The 18,490-nt window shown below is 47.2% G+C and overlaps 1 long non-coding RNA gene across 1 annotated transcript in view; it reads right to left on the reverse strand.

The window, feature by feature from the left end:
- Positions 1 to 9,415: 9,415 nt before the first annotated feature.
- LOC139264417 (uncharacterized) overlaps positions 9,416 to 18,490 on the reverse strand; it is a 47,976-nt gene continuing 38,901 nt past the window's right edge. Inside the window, exons 2-3 of the long non-coding RNA XR_011593343.1 lie at positions 17,193 to 17,293; positions 9,416 to 15,448 (exon numbers count right to left, since the gene is read on the reverse strand). This is a non-coding gene — a long non-coding RNA (uncharacterized lncRNA). The remainder of the gene's footprint in view (positions 15,449 to 17,192; positions 17,294 to 18,490) is intronic.

Below are 18,490 nucleotides of genomic sequence, written 5' to 3' on the forward strand. Positions count from 1 at the left end.
GGAGTTGAGGACACTCGCGTCGAATACAGAGTTTCGGTTAAGGAGATCTTCGAAGTGCTCCTTCCAGCGGGCACTGACTGCCTCTGTCCTTGATGAGTACCTCTCCATTCTTGGCCCGCAGTGAGGGAGGGCCTTGGCTGCTTAGGCGGTAGGTGGTCTTGACTGCTCTAAAGAATCCATGCATGTCTTGGCTGTCAGCTAGTTGCTGGATCTCATACGCTTTCTCCATCTGTTCTTTAGGTTGTGAGTTTTTTGTTGGACCTTGGCCTTCTGACGTCTGTAGAGCTGCTTTCTTGCTCTCGAGTTGTGCTGCTGTTTCCAGTTCAAGAATGCCTTGTGCTTGCGGCTTATTAGCTCCTGGATCTCCTGGTCGTTCTAGTCGAACAAGTCTTGGTGTTTCCTGGTCGAGTGACCAAGCATCTCTTCACAGGTGCTAATTATGGAGGCCTTAACGGCAGACCAGGCGCTGTGGGCACTCTGTATCTCTGGATCACTGGGAGTCACCAGGATGGTAGTGAGGCGCTGGCTGAATGGGGCTTTCTTATCAGAGGCTTTGAGTGCTCCAGCGTTAATTTTCCTGTGGCATTGTTTCTGTTGCCACCACTGTTTTCAGGCTACCTTGATGGAGATGACAGAGTGCATTAGCCGGTGGTCCGTCCAGCAGTCATCAGCTCCTGTCATGGCACAGGTGACACACATGTCCTTGCGATCCCTCGCTTGGACGATGACCCAGTCGAGCAGATGCCAGTGCTTGGAGCGAGGGTGCTACCATGAAGTCTTGTACTTGTCTCTCTGACAGAACAAGATGTTGGTTATGACAAGGCCATGTTCTAAGCATTTCATCAGGAGGAGGTTACCTTTGGTGTTAGTTTTCCCTACCCCCTCTCTGCCGATCACACCTCACTAGAGGTCTGCGTCCTTTCCAACTCTGGCGTTAAAATCGCCAAAGAGGATCAGCTTGTTGCCCGTTGGGACTCGGTACATGGATTGTTCAAGGATGGAGTAGAATCTCTCTTTGGTCTCGTCTGTAGCTTCCAGTGTTGGGGTGTACGCACTGATGACTCTAGTGCACTTGTTCCAGGCTAGGTTAAGCCGAAGGCTCATGAGGCATTAGTTTATCCTGCAAGGGGAGTCTCTGAGATGGCCAACTAGCTAATTTTTTATGGCAAAGCCCAGCCCATGGAGGCGGCATTCTATTTTTGGTTTACCTTTCCAGAAGAAGGTGTAACCACTACCTTGTTCCTTGAGCTGGCTTCCCCTGCCTGCCAGGTATCGCTTAGAGCGGCGATTTCCGCGTCGAAATGTCTGTTCCCGGGCAACGATAGCAGTACGATGTTCTGGTCTGTTGCTGTTGGGGTTGTCCATTAGGGTCCTGATGTTCGAGGTTCAAAACTTCATCTTAAAGGGTGGAAGATGCCTATGCATGTATTCTTTTAACGTGGGTGGCCATTGCACATCAGCTACCACACCAGCTTGACAGAGCAAGGTCTTGGTCCAGTGACAAGGGGATCAGGCTCTGCTGCATGGGCCTAGTTTATTCACATACGTACTCCTACTGTCCTCCTTCCTCCTTTCCACAGGTCCTCTTTCCCTGGGATTCATAGGATGCCGTGTAGTCCTCACAATCTCGCTGTTGGCCCATGCTTCTCCTTCCCTGGGCCACTCCTGGGCCTTGACCTCGGCGCTCCTGGGGCCCGACCTCACCGCTGCTCCAGGCCTCTGGTCCCGACTTCTGCTCCCGACCTCTGCTCCCGACCTCCGCTCTGACCTTCGGTCCCGACCTTCGCTCCGACCTCTGGTCCCGGCCTCCACTCTTCTCCGGTCCCATCTTCTGCTCCGACCTTCGGTCCCGACCTCCGTCCATGTGGTGTATGTAGCACACAAATCACTGACTCCACACGGTCTGATGTTGATATAACTGCTGTGACCTTCGTCCTTTATTGTGTAACTCCAGAGTGGCTCTCAGGTGTGGTGGGCAGCCTTTTTTACTCTGTCTTGCAGGTACTTTCAAGTCTCCCACCACAGCGCCCTCTGTGGCGCATCATTGTACTTATACATTTAATATACCTGGACAATACATAACATCTCACTCCCCCTCCCAGTTCCAAAAGCCATTGCCGGTGACCTTGGCCTTGTTCGTCCTGGTTGATTTGTGAGTGTGAGTCCATGACCATCCACTTCCCTCTTCTCCCCCATGTGGAGGACCCGGTGCAAGCATGTGGTATTTGCAGTCCTTACATGGGTGATAAGGTACATGAGTATAACCTCCAACAGAAAGCAGGTATACATAGACGGTACATTTGTATGGTACATATAATATGTGGTACAGATGTTATGTCAAAAGGTTGCAGATACACACTGAACAGTTATTTAATCCCAGCTCCTCTGGGTGAGGTACGGTGGCAGTACACAGCCCCTTTTTGCCCGAGGTAATGGGCTGCGCTGAGGCAGGGTATCGCAACTGGTGCATTGCCTCTGTTCTCATGAAGAATCGCTGAACCATTGCATGAATCCCCTAAATCGAAAATCGCATTAGTCCATTGGTAATATTAGTCACGGATCCATATCCCTTTTACTTGACCCTCGTGGTATTAACTCTTTCCGTAATTCATATCCATAATTTTAAACACAGTGACCATTCAGCATTGAGATATTAACTCTTATCATAATTCGTAATTCATATTCATTATTTTAAACACAGTAACCATTCAGCATTAAAATATTAATTCTTATCATAAATCCATCATCCTACATTCACATAGCTCATTTAGACTCGCTCTTGCCTTACAAAAGTCTTTTTGTGGGGACCGCCAACGGTGTAAGGCCCTTTTAAGACTCCCGGGTGCATTTCCCTTTTAAGACGCCATCTTGTGGTTCCCATGAGGCTTCCCTTGGGCGTAGCCATTTTAGGTGCTCTGCTGGACTTTGTCTACAGAGCTCCATTGCCACGAGGCTCACCACCATCTTGAGCTCGCTGGCGAAGAAAGAACAGAAGGGACAAGGAAGAAAGGAAGGGAAAAAAACGGCCCAGAGCAACCCATCTTGGCAGAAGTGGCTCCCTGGACTCGATCAGTCACAGTCCCTGTGAGTCCCTCCGTACTTGGTGCCGTATCCGCCACTCTGGCTCACGTTCTCTCGAGTCACGCCAGCCGCCGCCACAGCCTCCGCTTCCACCGTTGTCTCCGCACTTGCCGCCTCTCCTGCGGCCGCCATGGCTGCCACCATCGCAGCCGCTACCGCCGCCCGACGTTTCCTCTGCGTGGGTCCCCCAGATCCACCGGCCATCGATGGACCTCCCGCTCATCGCCCGCAGCGCCCCGCCGGCCCGCACCCCAGCAATCGGCCCGCACCTGCAAACTTGCTCTTCCAGGGTCTGCTCGTCTGTGGAGGCTGAGGCTGCAGGATTGCTTGAGGTCAGGAGTTCTGGGCTGCTGTCACCTGTGTGTGGATTTAGGCTGCAGCTCCAGCTCGGTCGGCGCTGCTCTTTGGGAACCCGGGGGACAGCAGTCTGTGGAGGAATGAAGTCTTCCCAGCTCCCACGGACCTTTCCCACCCATCTTCTACCGAGAAGCGTCAGCTCATCGCCTGCAATGACCCATAAAGGTAAACCGTGCATCTCGCCCCCGTGAGATACCTGCACATCCGTTCTGCCAAGAACAGATATCAGTTCCTTGGTGTAGGTGTGCAGCTTTGCTGTGACCGGGACCAGTTTGGGTCATGCAGCTGGGTTGACCCACAGTTTATCGAAAGTTCTCTGATTCATCAACGACGGACCCGATCCCGTATCCACTGCCACACTCACTGGGACTCCGTCAATTTTTACTTCCATTATCACTGGTGGCGAATCGTCGGTACACGTATACAGTCCCAGCACCTCATCTTCTTCTGCCTGCTCCTCGCTGAACAGTGGATCATCCACCATCTCCTCAGCCACACGGTGAGTCAGATTTCTTTTACATATACGCTGAAGGTGGCCTTTCAGGTGGCAGGTATTGCACGTGTACTCCGCAAACCTGTGAGCCCCATGGCTTCCTCTGCAGCGCCAGCATGGTGCTGCTTGATTGACCCCCCTCAGCAGACTCTGAATTCCAGGACCCCGAGGTCCGTGCTCTCTGCCCCGGGTAGAGCCACATTCTGCAGTTTTGTCCGTGGTGGGCGCTATCTTGTGGACAGTGCCTGCCGGATTCGAGACTGTGTGGATCATTTGCTTGTGCTGCAAGTCGAGGTCATATATGCCCGGCTGATGGTGATGGCTTTTGTCAGGGTGACTGTGGGTTCCGTGGCTAGCAGCTTGTGAAGGAGGCCCTCATGGCCAATCCCTATAACAAAAATGTCCTGCAACGTCGCGTCAAGGTGTGCACCAAAATCACTCAGCGCCCCGAGTCTCCTGAGGTCCGCAGCATATTTGGTGACATCCTGGCCCTCAGGTCTGCAGTGATGGTAAAATTTGTATCTGGCCGTGAGGATGCTCTCCTTTGGTTTCAACTGGTCGTGAATGAGTTCAGTCAGCTCCTCGTATGACTTGTCCCTGGCGCTCGTGGGTGTCAGCAAATCCCTGACGAGACAGTAAACCTCATCGCCACAACTGGAAAGTAATATCGCCTTATGCTTCTCTCTCAGTGCGTCCGTGTGCCCCGTCAGGTCGTTTGCTGTGAAGTAGTACTCGAGCCTTTCCGTAAAGGCCTCCCAATCATTGCCCACGGTAAAATCCTTTAGCGAGCCCAGAGTAGCCATGGTTGCGTGGAGTTCGTCCGTGTTCTCGTTGCCAATGTGGTGTATGTAGCACACAAATCACTGACTCCACACGGTCTGGTGTTGATATAACTGCTGTGACCTTAGTCCTTTATTGTGTAATTCCAGAGTGTCTCTCAGGTGTGGTGGCCAGCCTTTTATACTTTGTCTTGTGGGTACTTTCAGGTCTCCCACCACAGTGCCCTCTGTGGCGCACCATTGTACTTATACATTTAATGTACCTGGACAATACATAACAGTCCAGACCTTCGCTCCCAACCTCCGTCCTCGACCTCCGCTCTGACCGCCTCTCCTCCGGCTCCTGGCACCCGACCTCTGCTCCGACCTCCGCTCCTCCGGCTCCTGGGTTCTGGCCCTTCCACTGGGCTTGGCCTCACTCCAAGATACACCACCAATCAGCTACCTGGATTCCGGTGATGTCGAATTTGTCGACCTCTTCTCTTTTGTCGCCTTTTCAGGGCGGCTCGTGCTCCTCCCTGCGGTGGTTTGCTCCTCCTTTATCCTCTGCTGCTGGTGGTGGTGTTCCCTGAGCTAAAGGCTGCCGCGCAGAGTTTTCTTTGTAAAGTTGGTGTTGGTTAAGAGCCGCAATCAGTGAGGGAAAGTGAGATTTCCCCGAGAACCGATTGAGATCAGATGGGGGAGTGAATAGAGGGAAATTCAAACCTGGGAGTCCGCCGATCCGGATCCCGAGTGGAGCTTCTTCAGTTTGGCGGAGCGCGCTCGAGGGAACATGTTGAACACCACTTTGAAGAGTAGCAAGGGTAAGGAATGTACTCTGGGTGGGTAACTTCAATATCCATCACCAAGAGTGGCTTGGTAGCACCACTACTGACCGAGCTGGCCGAGTCCTGCAGGACAGAGCTGTCAGACTGGGCCTGCAGCAGGTGGTGAGAGAACCAACCCAAGGGAAAAACTTACTTGACTTAGTCCTCACTAATCTACCTGTCACAGATGCATCTGTCCATGACAGAATTGGTAGCAGTGATCACCGCACAGTCTTTGTGGAGACAAAGTCCCGTCTTCACACTGAAGACACCCTCCATCATGTTGTGTGGCATTACCAATATACTAAATGGGATAGATTCAGAACAGATCTAGCAGCACAAAACTGGGCATCCATGAGGCACTGTGGGCCATCAGCAGCAGCAGAATTGTATTCCACCACAATCTGTAACCTCATGGCCTGACACATCCCTCACTCTACCACTACCATCAAGCCTGGGGACCAACCCTAGTTCAATGAGGAGTGCAGAAGAGGTACCAACCTGGGGAAGCTGCAACACATGTATGCTAAACAACAGAAACAGCATGCTATAAACAGAGCTAAGCGATCCCACAATCAATGATCAGATCAAAGCTCTGCAGTCCTGCCACATTCAGTCATGAATGGTGGCAGACAATTAAACAACTAATGGGAGGAGGAGGCTCAATGAATATTCCCATCCTCAATGATGGCAGAGCCCAGCACACAAGTACAAAAGACAAGGCTGATGCATTTGCAACCACCTTCAGCTAGAAGTGCCGAGTGGATGATTCATTTGAGGAGTCGCCTTCCTCTTCCTCCTGGACAGTTTGTGGGGGGCTCTTGATAGACTTGTGGGAGAGTAAAGAGATGATTTAATATGTCATATGAAGAATGGGTAATAATACCATTATGCACACAATGAACATTCACTGGCTGCTGACATCAGTCCCTATATGAGTGACTGCTGTATGCCATGTGGCTGTATGAAATGTAATTCTGTCACCAGGCTGCTGAAATGTCCCCCTCTCTCTGACTCCCACCTCCAGCTGCTCTGCGACTCCTGAGACTTCCAGGGTGACCTTCTCTGCTGCAGTTAAGGTGGATACTGATGGAGGCCTCCAATTCTTTCCCTCTCCTCTTATTATGGGCTCTCTTCTTCTGTAAGGAGGGAAAGAAGATAAGTTTGAGTGAGAGTGATAGAATGAGTGTAAGGAATGGATAAGTAACATCTTAAGAGGATGATGATGATGAAGTCGGGTGCCAATGCCAAATGGCCTTGTGTATTATTTGATATGGTTGGATTAGATGATGTGTTAATGATGGTTAGTCAGATGGGGATGTGATAATGTAAATAGAGAGAGGGATGGGTGGACGTGCAAGGTATGTTGGTGTGAGTAATGATCTGCAGGAGTAGGCTCGGGAAGGCAGAGTGATGGGAAAGTGCTGAGAGGCACTGCAGGATGAAGTTGAGTGTGGCTTTGCACTCACCTTTCCTGATCAATGAGATCATTGAAGCGTTTCTGGCACTGCACCCAGGTCCTCCTGACAACATCCATGCTCCAACCAGGCTTGTTTGGTCTGCTGGGGAGGTCTCTTCCACCCATCTGAAGGGAAGAGGACCTCCCTGTGTGCTCTCACTCCCTCTACAAGCATATGGACGGAGTCATCTGAGAACCTGGGTGCAGCCCTCTGCCTCTGTACAGTCAGGTTTGCAAGTGTTTGGAACATGCCAGTGTTGTAGTGCAGTGCCTGCACAATCCTAGATTAACCTTTAAATGCAATGTGGCCATGGCTTCTTTAAATATTCTGGCTAAAAACACGTAATCGATGGCATCATCAGACACACCAGCAGGGCTGCCTTAATAGGTGCCATTAAGGGAAAGTCGATCTCAGGAGCAGAATGAAATGAGGAATGGAGTCGCAACCCGCCACGCTGATCACTCGCACCCTACCTGTCCAAGTACAGAAAATTCTGGCCTATGCCTCTGTTTATAAAGCTAAGGATAACATATACTTTTTTTAACAGATTTTTTAACTTGTCGTGCCATCTTCAAAGTTTTGTGTACATACACCCCCAGGTCTCTATGCTCCTGCATCCCCTTTAAAATTGTACCATTTAGTTTATATTACTACTCCTCATTATTCCAACCAAAATGCATCACTTCACAGTTTTCAGCATTAAATTGCATTTGCTATGTGTCTGGCCATTTCACCAGTCTATCTATGTCCTCTTGAAGTCTATTACAGGGTGGACCTCTCTGGTCCGGGATTCTCTGGTCCGGAAACATCCGTGGTTCGGCTTCAGCATCGGCATCGGTTTCCCGCGCTTCCTGGCTCTCAGTGATCAGTGCACAACTGCTGCTTTGCGTGGGTGACATCCTGGTTTCCCACGCTTACATAGAGAGAGAGAGAGCGAAGCCCGAGTTTCGCAGCCTGAGCCGGAGCCGGAGCGTGGTGGAGGTGGTCAGGAGCCTGGGCACTGTCTACAGGTACTAGTAAACCTAGGCTCGGCGTGACCTCCCGTGGTTCAGAACATTCTCTGTTCCGGCACTGTTCAGGTTCCGAGGGTGCCGGAGCAGAGAAGTCCAACCTGTACTATCACCCTCACTGTTTACTACATTTCCGAGTTTTGTATCATGTGCAAACTTTGAAATTATGCCCTGGATACCCAACTCCAGGTCATTTATATCCAGGGCCAATGTCAAAAATGTTTTCGGCAAAATTCTGGGTCTTCCAGCCATAATCCAAGCCTGGAGCCCCCAGGAAACCTACATGCACCCCACAAAAGACCTGGACACCACTTTCTTTCCAGCATCCAGATCACCAAGTGCAAAGGAGCCAGCAGGCATGAAAACTCCAGTGGAAATCCTTCTGCTGATCTTTCCTCCTTCTGATGACATAGGCCTTGTGTGGAGATGATGGACTTCCACCCACTTGATGAGAAATTCTTGTTGGCTCCTCTTCAGATAGCTGATGTGTCAGGGTTTTGCCTGATTTTTCTCCCTCTTTGCTGCACTCCCAGCTATTTTATGCCAAGAGTGCACCTCAAGCACTGAGGAAATTTGGTGTCCTAATTTTTTTCCATGCACTTTATTCACCAGTTAATATTCTCAATACTATTAGTGCTATCAATTCAGATATTAACAAGGCTGATTAGATCGCACAGTATCTAGCACCAACAGACTTTCATTTATTTTCCTTGTCAGATGGCAGAAGATGATTTAAAGATTACTAGTAGCACCATGGCACTGCTTACTGATGGTCCAGTTTCTGACGTACAGCTGCAGAGTAAATACCGCAATAGTTCAAGCAGTGCTGTGTAATGTAACCAATTTCCTGAAGCAATATATCGCGTGACGTGTCACATGACAGATAAGTAAAATCACACAACTTACTGATAGTGAATGATACTAGTCTCATTGATATAAATATTCATAATACTAATTACCTACTACTTTAGAAAACTTGCTTAATATGCAAGCAACATGTTTGTTCTTCATTCCCCAAAATATTTTGGAGTTGATTTCAATAGAATGAAAATCAGGTGGGTGCTATAAAGGGCAGGTGATCTGCCAAATTACTGCCCAGATGGACTAGACCAAATTCTAAACCATTATTTCCAGTTATTCACATTATAATTTTTGATTTTGTTAAATATTTGCTTCAGATGCAAGTAATTTATGTATTTAGTCTTCCATCCTCCCTCCCAGAAACCTCTTTTTCTCAGTTAGTTGTATGATTATGTAATATATTAGCTACTAAAATGATCCAATGCAGTTATTTTGGATTCACACAGATTGGTACCCCACAGTACTGAATTTGTGGGGTTATTGGGAAGGCAACTCATTTGCATGGGGCTGTCAGGCATTCATGCTGTGTTGTGGAGTATTTAAATATAACACTCGACACAAGTCTATATATGGAGAAAAGAGTTGTTTATTTTCACTCGATCGATCAAGGGAGAAATGGCTCGCACCAGTCCCGTAACTGGATACAACCCCCACCGCTCTCTCTGAACAATCGTCGGGTCATTGTTGCATACAGTCAAAATACATACAAAATCATTAAGTTCCGCATGGAAATTTTCCATTTGTTGTTTCCCTGATCCCTGGCATGTAGCTTTGCTCGGGTATACCTCTTCTGTCTTTTGCACTTGTTACATAACATCACCAACCAACTCAAGGCTATTACTATCTGTACTGCCACTAGGGTATGTGAAAGGATTCTTATCCATGGATATATTTCAACGTTCATCTCAAATACCAAAGCGGTTTTATTTCACTGTCCAGTTCTTTGCCTTTAACCTTTAGCTGATAATATCTCTTAATGTTATTTCTTAATGGTCCTTTGAGCTCAGTTAAATCTTCAGGTAATGGGAATTGGTGGCGCTTGCTCTTCCATGTAATCATCAACATTTTTCTTAATCTCATCGCTTATATTTAATGTCATTGTCTTCCTGGCATGTATATACGTCATGCTTACTCTTCCCACTGCCACCGATACTCTGGGAGTAAAGCAAAAGCTAGGCATTGTAATGTTACAATTCAAGCCTCTGTAATCGTAAGTTCCCAGGCTAGTTACCACACAATATTCTCCTCATCCTTGATAGCCGTAATGTGTGGGTTCGGTTCGGAAAGGGCTTATTTCAATGACATATCCTTCCGGAGTATTGTCAAACCCGCAGCTATCCTTCCTCCCGTCTCCCACTGAGTGAGGGCATCTAGATAGGCTTCCTTCTCTCCAGCACCCAGATAAAGATATTCCCCTTATCTTTCCATTCTTTTTAATCGCATACTGGTCCATCGGGTAATGACGGATGTATTCTTCTCCTCGTATTATTCCTATGTTTTCAACTTCATATTGAGGATACGGGTATGAGCCTTGGTTTATTACGGGGATCACTAGTAATATCCCTAACATAGGGGTTTGTTTTCCCTTAACCTCTTGTAACCGCATACACACTCGTCATTCCTTTCAGGGTGCAGGCGTCTAATGGCCCAGTGTGCTGTGCCATTTCTTTCAACTGGGTGCTATTTATCCAATCTGGAACGCGCCTGGTTTGTATCTGATCCATATTGTGTCTCACCTGACCAATCATCCATCTCCAATAGGCATGACATGTCTCTTTTCCTATCCTTGGCATCGTCCTCTCATTCCTGCTTATTTAGCTTGTTAATTGTTCATGCACGGCCTTCCAATACGGATATATCCTCTAGCAGTATTTTGGATGTTTTAGATCCTAGCTCTGAAGATTCTATTCCTATCCCGGCCTGTTTCCTCAGTAGTGCCTCCATCATTCCCCTTAAACTATCTACTCCTGCTTGGATCGCCTGTATATCTAGTGCATTTACTAGAGAGGTCCCTGTACTTACTCCAGTTAATACGTCACTCCCTATAGATCTCCTCTGTTTTCCTCCTTTGTGCCTCAGCTGCTTGTGATACTCCCTTGCTCCTGATGCCTCACTAGCTTTTCTCAGGATTGTGTCTAGCAACCGTGTGTACAACGCTTTAGTCTTGGGTCTGTTAAATTTATGATCACAGGTAACATTTCATGCTGCACATTGTCAAATAATAACATTCCCTCCGATCTCGTCACCAACCCACAGGGCGGACCTTCAGTAATGAGGGGGCGAATAATTGGTGGTAGTGATGTTGATCCTGGGGTCGTGACTATAGGCTTTTGCCAATAAATCATCACTGCTGGATCTGAACACTTTCTCTCTTCCTGATATATGACCCATTCTATTGCTTTTAACGAGGACGGCTCTAAGACTGTGTCCCTGTCTGGGTCCGAACAATGTACTTGTCATGTATTCAACCAGCATTGTAAGCCATGTATAAACTGACCTAAGTTGTACACCATGAGAACACTGACCACTAGGTGGGAGACACTCCTAACCTGGACCTTCAGGTATAAAAGGGGAAGCTCCACACACCTTCATCACTTGAGTGCTAAGGAATAATGGACAGGTCACAGACTGACCTTCTCTCAAGCATGGGCCTCGTGTGCATTTATACTGTATAGTAAGGACGTATCAATGGCGACAAGAAACTGGGATTTAAACCACGCGAGCATGGCCACTAGCAGAACAGACGAGAGGTACTTTGTTAAGGAATGGTTGGGACAGAGATTCAGCATTGTTAAAGCAGCACACAGTTCTCCAGGCAGACAAGGGCAGTCGGGCATGCCCCAACATGTAGTCGAACCCAGAGGGGGAGTTCGACAGAGACAATGGCAAGCTGAACAACGATTCACGCCATTGCAAGGGACAATGCGGCCAGTAATGGGGCCATCAACACCTGTTAATGGTGCACTCAAGGACAATAACAGGAGCTGGCGAGTGAGTCGAAGAAGCTGACCACCATCACGACACACAAGGGGTTGTTTGAGTCCAACAGATGTCCGTTCGGGATTCGCTCGGCCGCCGCGATCTTCCAACGAAATATGGAAAGCCTCCTCAAGTCGATTCCAGGGACGGTGGTTTTTCAGGACGACATCCTCATTACGGGTTGCGATAATGAAGAACACCTCCACAACCTGGAGGAGAGGTGCTACGCAGACTGGACCTGGTAGGTCTGCGACTGAAAAAGGCGAAGTGCGTCTTCCTAGCTCCAGAGGTAGAATTCCTGGGGATGAGGGTAGCAGCAGACGGGATTAGCCCTACTGCGTCCAAGACGGAAGCGATCCAGAGAGCACCCAGACCCCGTAACACGACGTGAGCTGCGTTCGTTCCTGGGGCTTCTGAACTATTTTGGTAACTTTCTTCCCAAATTGAGCACGCTGCTAGAGCCGCTACACGTGCCCCTACGCAAAGGTCGCGAATGAGTCTGGGGGGACAGCCAGGAAAGGGCTTTTAATAGAGCACGCAATTTGTTATGTTCCAACAATCTGTTAACGCTATATGACCCATGTAAGAAACTTGTGTTAACGTGCGATGCGTCGTCCTATGGTGTCGGGTGTGTGTTGCAGCATGTCAATGCCAAGGGTCAATTACAGCCGGTAGCTTATGCCTCCAGAAGTCTGTCCCAGGCAGAAAGGGGCTACGGGATGGTAGAAAAGGAGGCGCTCGCATGTGTATATGCAGTAAAGAAAATGCACCAGTACCTGTTTGGCAGGAAATTTGAGCTGGAGACAGATCACAAACCCCTAACGTCCCTTTTGGCTGACAACAAGGCCATAAATGCAAACGCATCGGCCCGCATACAGAGGTGGGCACTCACGTTAGCCGCCTATGACTACACAATTCGGCACAGACCGGGCACCGAAAACTGCGCCGATGCACTCAGCAGGCTCCCACTAGCCACCACTGAGGATGCTACCGAGCATGTTGCTGAGATGGTCATGGCTGTTGAAGCTTTCGGAAGCGAAGGCTCACCCGTGACAGCCCGTCAGATTAAAGTCTGGACAAATAGAGACCCGCTATTGTCTCTAGTCAAGAAATGTGTCCTGAATGGGGACTGGGCAGCCACATACAGGGCATGCCCTGAGAAATTTAAACCATTTCACAGGCGCAAGATGAACTCTCGATTCAGGCCGATTGCCTACTGTGGGGAAACCGCGTAGTCATGCCCCAGATGGGCAGAGAGGTGTTCATCAGAGAACTCCACAATGGGCACCCGGGCATTGTCACGATGAAGGCAATTGCCAGGTCACACGTTTGGTGGCCAGGGATAGACGCATATCTGGAACTTTGTGTTCGCAGGTGCAACACGTGTGCCCAGCTGGGCAATGCGCCCAGGGAAGCCCCTCTTAGCCCCTGGCCATGGCCCGCCAAGCCTTGGTCACGCATCCATGTGGACTACGCAGGTCGTTTCATGGGGAAAATGTTTTTGGTTGTAGTAGACGCCTACTCCAAATGGATCGAGTGTGACATTTTAAATTCAAGCACATCCTCTGCCATGGTAGAAAGTCTACGGGCAATGTTCGCCACCCACGGTCTACCGGACATCTTGGTCAGTGACAATGGCCCGTGCTTCACAAGCACTGAATTCCAGGGCTTCATGGCAGGCAATGGAATTAACCTTGTTAGAACGGCACTGTTCAAGCCGGCCTCAAACGGCCAGGCAGAACGAGCAGTGCAGATAATCAAACAGGGGATGCTCAGAATCCAAGGGGGTTCCCTTCAAACCTGCTTATCACGCCTCCTGTTGGCCTATAGATCCCGACCACACTCGCTCACAGGGGTTCCACTCACAGAGCTACTAATGAAAAGGATGCTCAAAATCCGGTTATCCCTTATACACCCCACCATGAAAGAAATTGTTGAGAGCAGGCGCCAGTCACAATATGACTACCATGACAGGAATGCGAGGGCGCGATGTATTGATGTAAATGATCCTGTTTTTGTCCTCAACTACGCTGCAGGGCCCAAATGGCTCGCAGGCACTGTGGTTGCCAAAGAAGGAAATAGGATTCTGGTAGTTAAACTTACCAATGGACAAATCTGCCGCAAGCATGTGGATCAAACAAAAAGGAGGTTCAGCAACCCCATAGAAGAAGCAGAGGAAGAACACGATATAGAGTTCACTCCACTACAGGTGACCGAACACCGGAACCAAAGGGAGGAGACCCCAGTCACTGTGGGCAGTCCGGACAGGCCTGAGGCACCGCAAACAGCAGACACTCAGGCCAGCGCACAACAACTGGAGCCCCAACTCAGGTGCTCTACAAGGGTGCGTAAACCACCAGAGAGACTCAACCTGTGATCCCAATAAGACTTTGGCGGGGGAGGTGATGTCATGTATTCAACCAGCATTGTAACCCATGTATAAACTGACCTAAGTTGTACACCATGAGAACACTGACCACTAGGTGGGAGACACTCCTAACCTGGACTTTCAGGTATAAAAGGGGAAGCTCCACCCATCTTCATCACTTGAGTGCTAAGGAATAAAGGACAGGTCACAGACTGACCTTCTCTCAAGCATGGGCCTCGTGTGCATTTATACTGTATAGTAAGGACGTATCAGTACTATTACTTCTGTTCTTGGTTTAACTACCACGCGCTTCCCCGAGGTTAATTCCTCTGGTGTACAATATTCAGGTAACATTTTGTTACCCATTCATCTTGTGGCTTCAAGATAAACGCTCTTGACACTTGGATGCCACCCCCTAGAAGCTGCTTTACATAATTGTTGTACCCTCTGGTGTTGGTATATGCTTCTGAGCCCCCTAGGGGCAGCCTTATAGCTTGTCCTTGTAGAATCATAAGGGTGGTGGTGATCATGTTTATATACATTCTATTGATAAAACACATCCTGGATAGTCCAGGTTTTTAGTTAGATTCTTATCATTTCTACTTCTACTGGATCACTTGCACCATTTCTCCAGACATGTGACCTTTCCCAGATCCATTTCTTTATGGCAAGTACCCCTAGTATTGCAAATATTAATCTTAGTCCCCCGAAAAGTCCATCTCTCAATGCATCCCTCCATTCCATATACTCTAAGGCGTATTTTAAGGAGTAGGTTACCAGGAATATCTTAGGTTCCATCATCAGCCATACCCTTATATTCTTTCAGCTGGGACCAATGTTTCCATCGGCCCCCATTTTTCATATTTTATACATGCACATGTGTCACCACTGATTAATACTTCATATGGTCCGCTCCATCGTGGGGTTATCCTGGCAATCCTCTAATCATTACCTTTGCTCCAACCTCCGGCACTACCGCCGAGGGTTTTGTCCCTTTATCTTCATCCTCTTCCCTTTGTCTATCTCTTCATTCCTGCCGTATCTCTTTCAGCTGCTTACTCAATTCCATCACATGCTTCCTGATTCTATCTCGTAATGGTCCTAATTCTGCCCTCCTGTAACTATCCCCTCGGGTAACTTCATTGCTCGTCCAGTCATTAGCTCATAGGGGGTCAATCCTGTCGTTCGATTTGGTGTGGCACGTAACCTCATTAGTATCGTGGGTAGTAATTCTGGTCAGGATTGTCTGATTTCCTGTATTCAAAAACAAGTGATAGTTTATCAACTATCTTAACATACAAGTGCTCGCAATTCAAGCTCTTGCAAATCGTTTCCAAGGCTACTTCCATATCTTATCTTGTCTCCCCCAAACGGCATTTCTGTCTCTCATCAGAGAAAATGGCATTTTTAGATTGTTTCCAAACTTTTTAGTTTTTTTTTCCTGAACTGTTTAGTATTATTTCTTTTAAAAAGGTTTCCAAACTCAAGATTTTCCAATACAACCAAAATGTTTATCAAGGAGAATCACCTAAAATATCTCAAAATCCCAATTCAAATACTGTACTGCCAATCTTTTTATTTAAATCTCTTTTACTGAACTAGAAGCTTTCATGTCATTTAAAATAAGATTCTACACAAAGGAAAATGAGGGAGTGCTTCCCCCAGCCTGTAGCACTCGAGAAACCCATGCAAGCTTTTTTAAAAAAGGCATTTAGTATCTTTCAACCCAATGTAATCAATTTTTAAGTTTTCTTTTGACAAGTAAGTGAGCGTGTCGGAATTTTTTTTTTAAAAACGAGACAATGCATTTTTTTTACTGTGATCCAATTAGAACGTCCAAATTTCTTGGCACAAGAGGCTTAAGCTTCTGTGTCGGTTCTTTTTTTTTCGCAAGTCTGAAGTTTTTATCTTTTGTTAAACAAACCCAATCTTTGTGCATTTCGTTGCTCCGTAAATCATAATCAAAATAAATCCGCACCTGCTTTTCTAACTTAAAATGCAATTCAATTCTAGGTTCACACTTTCTTAAAACTTGCCACATCTAGGACAACAGTACAAAGGGTTAAACACTTTCAGTTCTCTGTCTGAAAAAGTGGGTGGAGCTAAAACAAACACACAGATGCACCATTTTTCTTTTAAAAGACAAATGAAAAATTCATTAACTCCCACCTCAAATATTCCGCAGTCAAGAAAACTTCTATACAAGCACTTTCATTTAAAGACAGACATTCACACCAACTTTTCATTCAACAAAGCTTATTTTCTCTTTTTTTTATTAGTTTTTTTTCAGCAACTTATTTTCTGGTTCCCTTATTTTTCTTCGTCAGTCTCTTTTCCAACCGTCCGGTGGGCGTCATTCTCAAACTGTTCACTTCTACTCTTAACCTCCGTAATTGTAGGCACTGACTTATTACTATTAATCCTGCTTTGGCTGTTTTCTTATTTTTCTGTTTCTCCCACCATAATTTCTGTTTGGCCGGCACTATTTTGGGATCCCACCCATCACTTAACATAGTCATTATGAATTGGTTTCACTGTATTCTCAGATACCAACCGTCCCTCTACTTGGTTTCACTTAAACCCAGAGTCTACGGTCCCACTGATATTTCTATCAATTTCACTGTATTCGTAGATATTGATTGTCCCTCTAATCGGATTCCTTGAAACTAGAGTCTACAATCCCATCGATAATCTCACGTTTGGGCACGTCTGCCCTTCACCGGATTCTGTGAACTGTCTCCAAGCCCTTGGACACCTCTGACATCTGGCTGGACTAACAATACTGATTGCCTCCCTAATCTGGTCCTCAAATCTAGAGTTTGCAACCACTACTGGTTTCTCACTTTGACTTATATAGTGACGGATATGCAACACATTTAAATTACCCCCAAGTCTTTTGCACCATAACAGACTTTTCACAGATTCAGGTACCCCGGGCAATTGACACGTTTCGTAACAGCTTACATTGAATTATGAGTGGTAGTTTAAATATACTTACTCGTGATGGTCTGTAATACGCCCGTCTGTTTTTCGCCCATAGGTACCCTGCTCACAGCGCCAATTGTTGTGGAGTATTTAAATATAACACTCGACACAAGTCTGTATATGGAGAAAAGAGTTGTTTATTTTCACTCGATCTACCAAAAGACAAACGGCTCGCACCAGTCCCGTAACTGGATGTAACCCCCAACGCTCTCTCTGAACAATTGTTCACTATCTTTAGACAATCAAAATACATACAAAATCATGAATTTCCAAGCGGAAGTTTTCCATTTGTTGTTTTCCTGACGCGTCACAAGTCTTCACCTACCTACTACGATTACATTGGTTAATACAATTATAATGACAGAAAGTTTCATTGCATCCCCCTGTGTGCCTTTTATCTGATTAGTTACGTGCTGCATCATTTTCATGTCTGTAAACTCTTCCCCCTTCCCCGCCCCCCCACCCCCCCCCACCCCTGGCCTATCTGCCTTCAACCAGCTGGGATGTTTTCAATTATCCTTTGTTTCCTGTTATCTCCTACCACTCCATGTGACACCTATCTTAGCCTTGGAGTTTATTTTTCGTTGACTAATGTTTCCAACCCAGCCCAACTGTCTGGTTTTTCGGTGATAAGCTGATTTATCTTCTTGAGAGTTCTTTTGACCTCAGCCATGACCCTTGCTATGTCTCAGAATGTCTAGTTCAGTAGTTTCCCTGTACTCAGCAGGACGTGTCTTTTTCTGTTTTTACTTTTAGTCTTGCTTATGATTTTAACTTTACTTAATTAAGTTCCCTCTGATTAATTTTTCCCCTCTACATGCTGCTACAGGGCATCTCGGATGCCTGCCTGCCCTTTACAGCCAGAAACTCCAATGCCCTGATCCTGTACAAGTGGGTGCCAATCTGCTGTGGCTTTCCTATCAAGTAAAGTCAAGTGAGAAGAGGATCAGAAACAGAAGAGGCCATTCAAGATAAGTTTTTTATTTTCCTTTTTGGGGGCAGGAGGAGCAGTAATGGTCCTCTGAACCACACAAGGAAAGTTTAGGCCTCCTCCGCCCCGGACTCTCCTTCTTTCCATACCATGGGACCCCTCTTATCTGGATCTCTGGTCCCCACACTTACCCAAGTGCCGGCTACAAGCCAGCAGCTGGGTGGGAAGTTGGCCAGTAACATGTTGATAAGGCCCAGCAGTTAGTTGCCGTGGCCTCATTCTGCTGCAGGCAAGCAGGAACTTAACTAAAATCAGCAGTGCTGGAAACCCGGCGGCAGTTAAAATATCCTCAGAGACTCTCAAAGCTAATCTAGTGACAC

This window comes from Pristiophorus japonicus, chromosome 5 (genome assembly GCF_044704955.1).
Source record: "Pristiophorus japonicus isolate sPriJap1 chromosome 5, sPriJap1.hap1, whole genome shotgun sequence".
In the NCBI taxonomy this organism is placed as follows: Eukaryota; Metazoa; Chordata; class Chondrichthyes; family Pristiophoridae; genus Pristiophorus; species Pristiophorus japonicus.